Source organism: Lissotriton helveticus, chromosome 5_1 (assembly GCF_964261635.1).
Source record: "Lissotriton helveticus chromosome 5_1, aLisHel1.1, whole genome shotgun sequence".
NCBI classification, from domain to species: domain Eukaryota; kingdom Metazoa; phylum Chordata; class Amphibia; order Caudata; family Salamandridae; genus Lissotriton; species Lissotriton helveticus.
In genome coordinates, this window is record NC_136065.1 from 2,130,264,993 (window position 1) to 2,130,271,582 (window position 6,590).

Here is a 6,590-nt window from a genome sequence, read left to right on the forward strand (position 1 = left end):
TTACTGGAGATTGTAATTATCAGAGGCTGAGGGGCAAATTTAAGATTCTCTGCCTCATACACAAGAGTTTATACCACACTGGCCCAGGGTACCGAGGCAAAAAACTGTGTAAATACCAGCCGACCAGAACCTTGAGATCAAGCTTCAAATTTCTCTTAACACCACAGAGAGTGCGCACTGCGAGAGAGGGTGGCCGGTCTTTTTCTTATCTCGCCCCCCATCCTTGGAACAAGCTTCCCCTACATATCTCATCCATCTCAGATCATATGTCTTTTCGTAAGGAATTAAAAACCTGGCTATTTTCCAACTAATAGCGAGCCGGTGAACCCTACTGCGTCTGCAAGAGCCCTGAGACCTAATGGTGACATGTTGCGCTATAGAAGACTACATGATTTTGACTTTGAGAGTCTGCTATCTACGCACATCTGCTTGGGAAGAGTTGTGAGAAGAGTTAAAGCTCTTCCCTCACTGTACTCTGCACACGCATCAGCCGAGAGAGGGTGTCAGCGGAGAGGCCAGTCCCTCCACACACCTTACTACACACACCTGCCATCCGAGTGAGAGCTTTCAGCAGATGGACAAGTCTCTCCCCTCACCTACTATGCACAGCCATTAGCCCTGACAGAGGTGTCAGCAGAGAGGCTAGTGTTCCACTTCCTCCACACATTACTACGCACATCCGTCATCCAAGAGAGACGTGTTAGCAGAGAGTGGCCAGTCCCTTCCCACACCCTTTTGTGCACACCCATCATCTGAGAGAGAGAGTTTTCAGTGGTAAGGCCAGTACCTCCCGACATACTACTATGCATGCCTATCACTGTGTGGAGGGGGTAAGTGGAGAGGTTAGCTGTTCCACACACCCTACTTACGACACCTGTCATCTGAGAGAGAGGTCTCAGTGGAGAAGCCAGTCACTCTACTTCCTACTACACACACTTGTAATCTGAGAGACCCCCTAAAAATGTCAACGGGCCGTGGGGGATGGGATCCCTGGGGCAAAAATCTGCTCGGAGAGGGAAGCTGCGTGCCTCCTTCCATTTGAAAATGTCATAGGGCCCAAGGGAATAGGGTCCCTGGACCTTAATAGGCCCGGAGAGGTGGGCTGCGTGAACCCTCCCTCTAAAAAGCATGCCAGGCCCTGGGGAATGGGGCCCTTGGGGCCAAAATCAGCCTGGGGAGGGGGGCTGCATGTCAGCAGGTCATTGGCCCAGGCCAGCCACTATTCAGAAAGGCAGACAGTCCTTTCCACGGGCAGTTATCCTCCATGTGCACAACAGAGTCCTCGGGCAATGTGCACCACACAGACCACGCTCTCTGGTCCTGCGTCCCCATAAGAGTCTCTCTCCATTTGATGGGGTGGCCCTGGGTAGTTATACCCCATTGGGCCTTTGAAGTTGGTGAAAGGTTCAAAGGGTATTCCTTTTAACTACAGATGTGTCCTCATATTTCCATCTGGTCTGCCAAAAGGTCAGGGCCGGACTGGGAACCACAACCGGCCCTGGCATAGGAGGGGTTGGAGGTGCCGCCGAGCTCTTTGCCGGGGCCGGTTTTCGGCCGATTTTGGTACAGGGACGATTTTGCAAAAACTGCCCTGTAACAAAAACGGCCCCCAGGGGCCCAAAACCGGCCCCACCCGTGCGGCACACCGGGGATTGCCCGGTGCCCGCTATGGCCAGTCCGGCCTTGCACAAGGCAGCTGAATGCAGATCTCTATTTTTATGGGGGTTGTGATCTGGCGCCAACAGGCCAGGTATCAAAACCTCTGGAGCCCATATATTCTGCCAGACCTACAAATGGCAGCGGTCAGCTATCTCAATTGCATTCCCAATGGTTTTTGGTTGTCGCTGGGGAATGCCCTGATGTGCTCCCCCCGCCTCCGGTGTTGGCCAGTGCCAAACACCAAGGCACACAAAGAGTTTGATGCATAGAAATATCCACTTTCCATAAGTGCCATTTCCATGCAAGAAATGCCAAGCCCACCGTTACCACTGGAATGGGTTTGGCCTGGCGAATCCATTGATATGAAACATCATGAGGCTGCGTCACTGCGATCCATTATTGCAGCTTGAAATACAGGCGACCCCTTCCCCATGCTAACATAAGGGAAGAGCAAGCCTCCTCGGTAGGGGATCCCTCATGGGCCTTCCTTACATCCTGGGCAACGAACACCCGTGGGTGCCTGCCCAGCCCTTCGCCTTCCATGCTAGTGGAGGCAAAAGACCTTCTCCGGATGGATCGTGTTTGCCAAAAGCCAGCCGCAGTACACGCACAAGGGTGCTCTCACAGCCCTCCTGTGGCAGGTCAGACACACATTAAAGTGTGCAGTGCACGTGAGCGCGCTCATTGGCCTGCAACAGCAGTTAGGACATGCAGGTAAACTACACCAGTGGGGTAAGTGTGCACCCAGCTCGCAATGGTAGGCCTAACCTACGTTTACAAACATCATGGGCCTCATTTATGAAAATTGACGCACCGGCGGCGTAAAAGTGACGCACGGCCTCATAAATGAGGCCCCATGTCTGCACCACTTCCTAAAATGAGTCAGATGGGTGCACATGCTTTCACACTGCAGTACAGTGGAAAAAGCCCCTGAGCCTTAGGGATCCACCGAGAACCAGAATGCAGACTGGCTTGCCGTGGCAGGCCGGCAGCCGGGGTCTCCAGGACACCCGTGGTGTCCGTGCGCTATAAGGCTGACAATGGCTGTCCGGATGCACGCTAGGCACTTCCTTGGTGCCAACGTGCACACCAGCCCATCTTGGCAGGCTGGTGACGGGGCTTAGACACATCACTGGCGCAAGGACTAAGGGCGACCAGCACTAGCAGACTGGACATAGGCCCAGCACTACCTTGGTGCTTGTGCATCCACTGCTTGTCATGACAGGGAGACAATCCTTTTCACCCCTCAGCTAAACGCTGCTTCCTACGAGATCTAGAAAGGGTGTGTCCACTTCCACACTGGACCAACAGTAGGAAAGGGGTCTGGTCCTATGGCCGCAAAGGTGCATCGGCAACCTCCGGAGGTGTCCCATGGAGGGGAACTGACCTCAGAGGTAAGGGAACCCAGCCTAGGGGCTCTCCCTTGTTCAGGCAGCAGTCACATTTGGGCCCCACCCACCTACTCGCCTACCCCGAGCTTCACCCCTGTAGATGTATCTTAGGGCCACTCTGGCAGATGCAGAGGCCCCCTCAGGGTTAGCTCACCCATGGAGATGCCAACTTGAGTATAAGACATAATGGGCAGGCAAGTCCTGCAAGGTATGACCAGTGCCAAGTCCACAGACTCACCAATGCTGTACCCGCCCTGGGTGTATGGTGTACCATTTCAGATGGCACTCCCGGGGATGACCTTTGGCCCAATCGTGCGAGCACCCCGCTCCTAACCCATGTGGGGAGGGTGATCATGAGGGAAAATATGGGGTTGGATTCCCAGGTAATTGGACAATATATCGGGACAAAAAATAGTGTCAAGAATATTGTGAAGGAAAGTTTCTATGGGTAAGCAGAGTTCTACTATATATACCTCCACATACATTTACCTTGATGATATATATACCTACAAGGTAAGTAGATATGGAGTTATTAATAGTAAATTAATACTTACCTATGTGGTCCTCTGTATTTTTGACACAATATTCTGTCCACACAATATTTTTGTCTCTGATATTCTCTCAGAGATGAGCTTCCCAAGAAAGCCTGGGAAGCTCAGAAGAAACTCTCCTACATCTATTCCAAAAGCAGCTAAAGGTAGAACTTCCCATTCCTCAGTATGTTTTTGATGATATCCTGAGTGAATGTAGGAGCCCGGATGAAATTAGGTTAATGGCATGACTATATCCATTGCAAGAGATGGAAAGTAAGTTAGGGATATGATCCATTTTGATTCTGCGGTGGCCTGTCTTGCGGGAACATCCTTTGTGGTAGAAGACCCAGCTGAAGCTGAGAAGATGGACTCGACCTCGGAGCAGTGCTTAATTTGAGCCAGTGGTTTACGGTGCTCAGCACTGGCACTTAGGGCCAGATGTAGGTGGCTAAATACCGGTCGGTAATGCTGAAATTCTGTAAATTTCAGCGTTACTGACCGGTACTTAGCCATTCCTAATGTACGTAAGGAATCGGTAAATAAGGAATCGGTAAATACCGATTCCTTAATACCGATTCCTTATTGCTCTTGCATTTAAGGAATCGGTGATACCGATTCCTTAAGTGCAATGTAGAAATCACATTAAAGAGTGCTTTTGGGCCTTGAGAAATCGGTAATTACCACCAACTTCAAATTGGTGGTAATTACCGATTTCCTTTAAAAAAACACTTTTTTGCTTTTTTTAAAGTGCCATGTGGCACACATCCATGCCCTTAGGGCATGGATGTGTGCCACATGTGCACACATGCACATTTCAGGGGTGGAACAAGGTGTCCTTCGGACACCCTGGCACCCTTGAAATACCTCCCGGTATTATCGATTCGGTAATACCGAATCGCTAATACTGAGGGCCAGATGTAGGAGCCCTAATACCGGTTGGTAACGGCCGAGTTCGGCCGTTACCAATCGGTATTTGGGTTTTGCAATGTAGGGGGCTTAAAATTACAGAATCGGTATATTTACCGATTCGGTAAAATTACCGAATCGGTAAATTACCGAATCGGTAAATATACCGATTCTGTAATTCTAGATGTAGCTAGCACTTCAAAGAGTGCCACAGGCCCTTAAGAGTCGGTATTTTACCACACAATCCTATTGTGTGGTAAAATACCGAATTCAGGTGTGCATGCACATCTGTGCATGCACACCTGTGCAATGTGACACACAGACATGCCCTTAGGGCATGTATGTGTGCCACATGTCACACACACCTGTACTTGGGGTGCTAGAGGGTGTCAAAGTGACACCCCCTGCACCCTTGCTGGATTCGATATTTACCGATTCGGTTAATACCGAATCGGTATTGCCCATTGATTCCTATGGGCTTCAAGGCCCATAGGAATCAATGGGCAATACCGATTCGGTATTTACCGAATCGGTAAATACCGAATTTTACAGAATCGGTAATTCAAAATAAAAAATTACCTACATCTCCCTCCTTCTAATTTACCGATTCATAAATACCGAATTGGTAAAATTCGGTATTTATGAGTCAGTAAATTAGATTTACCTACATCTAGCCCTGAATGTCTTCACATTAATTCCTATGGACCGCCAAGCCCATAGAAATGAATGGGTAGGTATTCCTTATTACCGAATCTCAATTACCGATTCGGTAATAAGGAATATTGAGGATTCAGTATCTTTTACTGAATCTTTACCTACATAGGAAATACCGATTTCTTAATAGCGAATCGGTACAATTTGCTATTAAGAAATCGGTATTTCAGATTTACCTACACCTGGCCCTTAATCGTCAACACTGGAGCATTTCATGAGAAGCAGTTAAGGATATATTCACATTCATTTATGGTAGGCACAGGGAGATTAATTGATTTGCCCACAATCACAGGAGGTTGAGCCGATGGTGAGACTCGAACTTGGGTCCCCAGCTCTGGCCATTAGGCCACATCCTCTCTCCACTTTCCTGGTTAGTAATTGGTTTTCTTTTAGGCGGGGCTAACAGGAGAAATGGGTTGGTGTAAGTTGCTTCCTGACGAGAGCACCAGAACGTATTTATTTTACAAATTAACCACTGCCTCGAAGATTTTTATTCGGGGCTCTCCATTGGCAATGCATGCTGGATTTATGGAGCACCCAACCCAATCGTTGATCACAAACTTCAAACTCTGATCGGGGCTGTTCAGGAAGGGAAACCAAGTTTGGACTTGAAGGAATAGAATGCCTTGTGGAGTTCTTACCAGACATTTTGTTTGCTGTTGTTCAATCTTCAGCATTATCTAATGGAGCACTGATTGCAGCTCATAGGAACCTGTTTATAAAAGAGTGGAATACAGGTGCTGGACAGAGTTCTGCAGCTCTTCCTATGCTGTCTACAGTAATTACACATTTTGGACCAGAACTAGAGGAGGAATTGCATTGCATCTTCAAAGAAAAGAAACTATGGGGCAAGAACCTCCTGCAGCTAAAATGGCAACAATGGGCTTGCTAATATGCGGTCTAGAATTCCAATCGAAGCCCATGTTAGATGTCCTGCACATCTCACCTGGGCTTCTATTGCAAATCTATAACGCATATTAGCAAGCCCATTGTCCCCGTTTTAGCGGCAGTTTCCTGCCGCTAAAAGGGCGATAATTTTAACGAGGTTCTTGCTAATATGCCCCTTTATTTTTCATTTAGAAACAACAGGTAATGTCCACTGGCTCTCGGATTGGAACATAACTCATCCTTCAGACAGCCCTCAAGAAGACACAAATCTTCTGATCAGCAGCCCAAGTTCCAAGGGAAATCCATGTTTGGTAAATATTCCAAAAATACAAAAAGAGGAGTCTACTTCCAAATAAATGTGTTCCTGATTTTTGCCAATAAACTTCCTTCAGATGTCCAAGGGCTGCAAGCAGGAGACCAGATTCCTCATTTTCAAGACATATTGGAAGGATCCACTTCAGACCAGTGTTTGGAAAAGTTACAGAATAGAGTTCTTGGC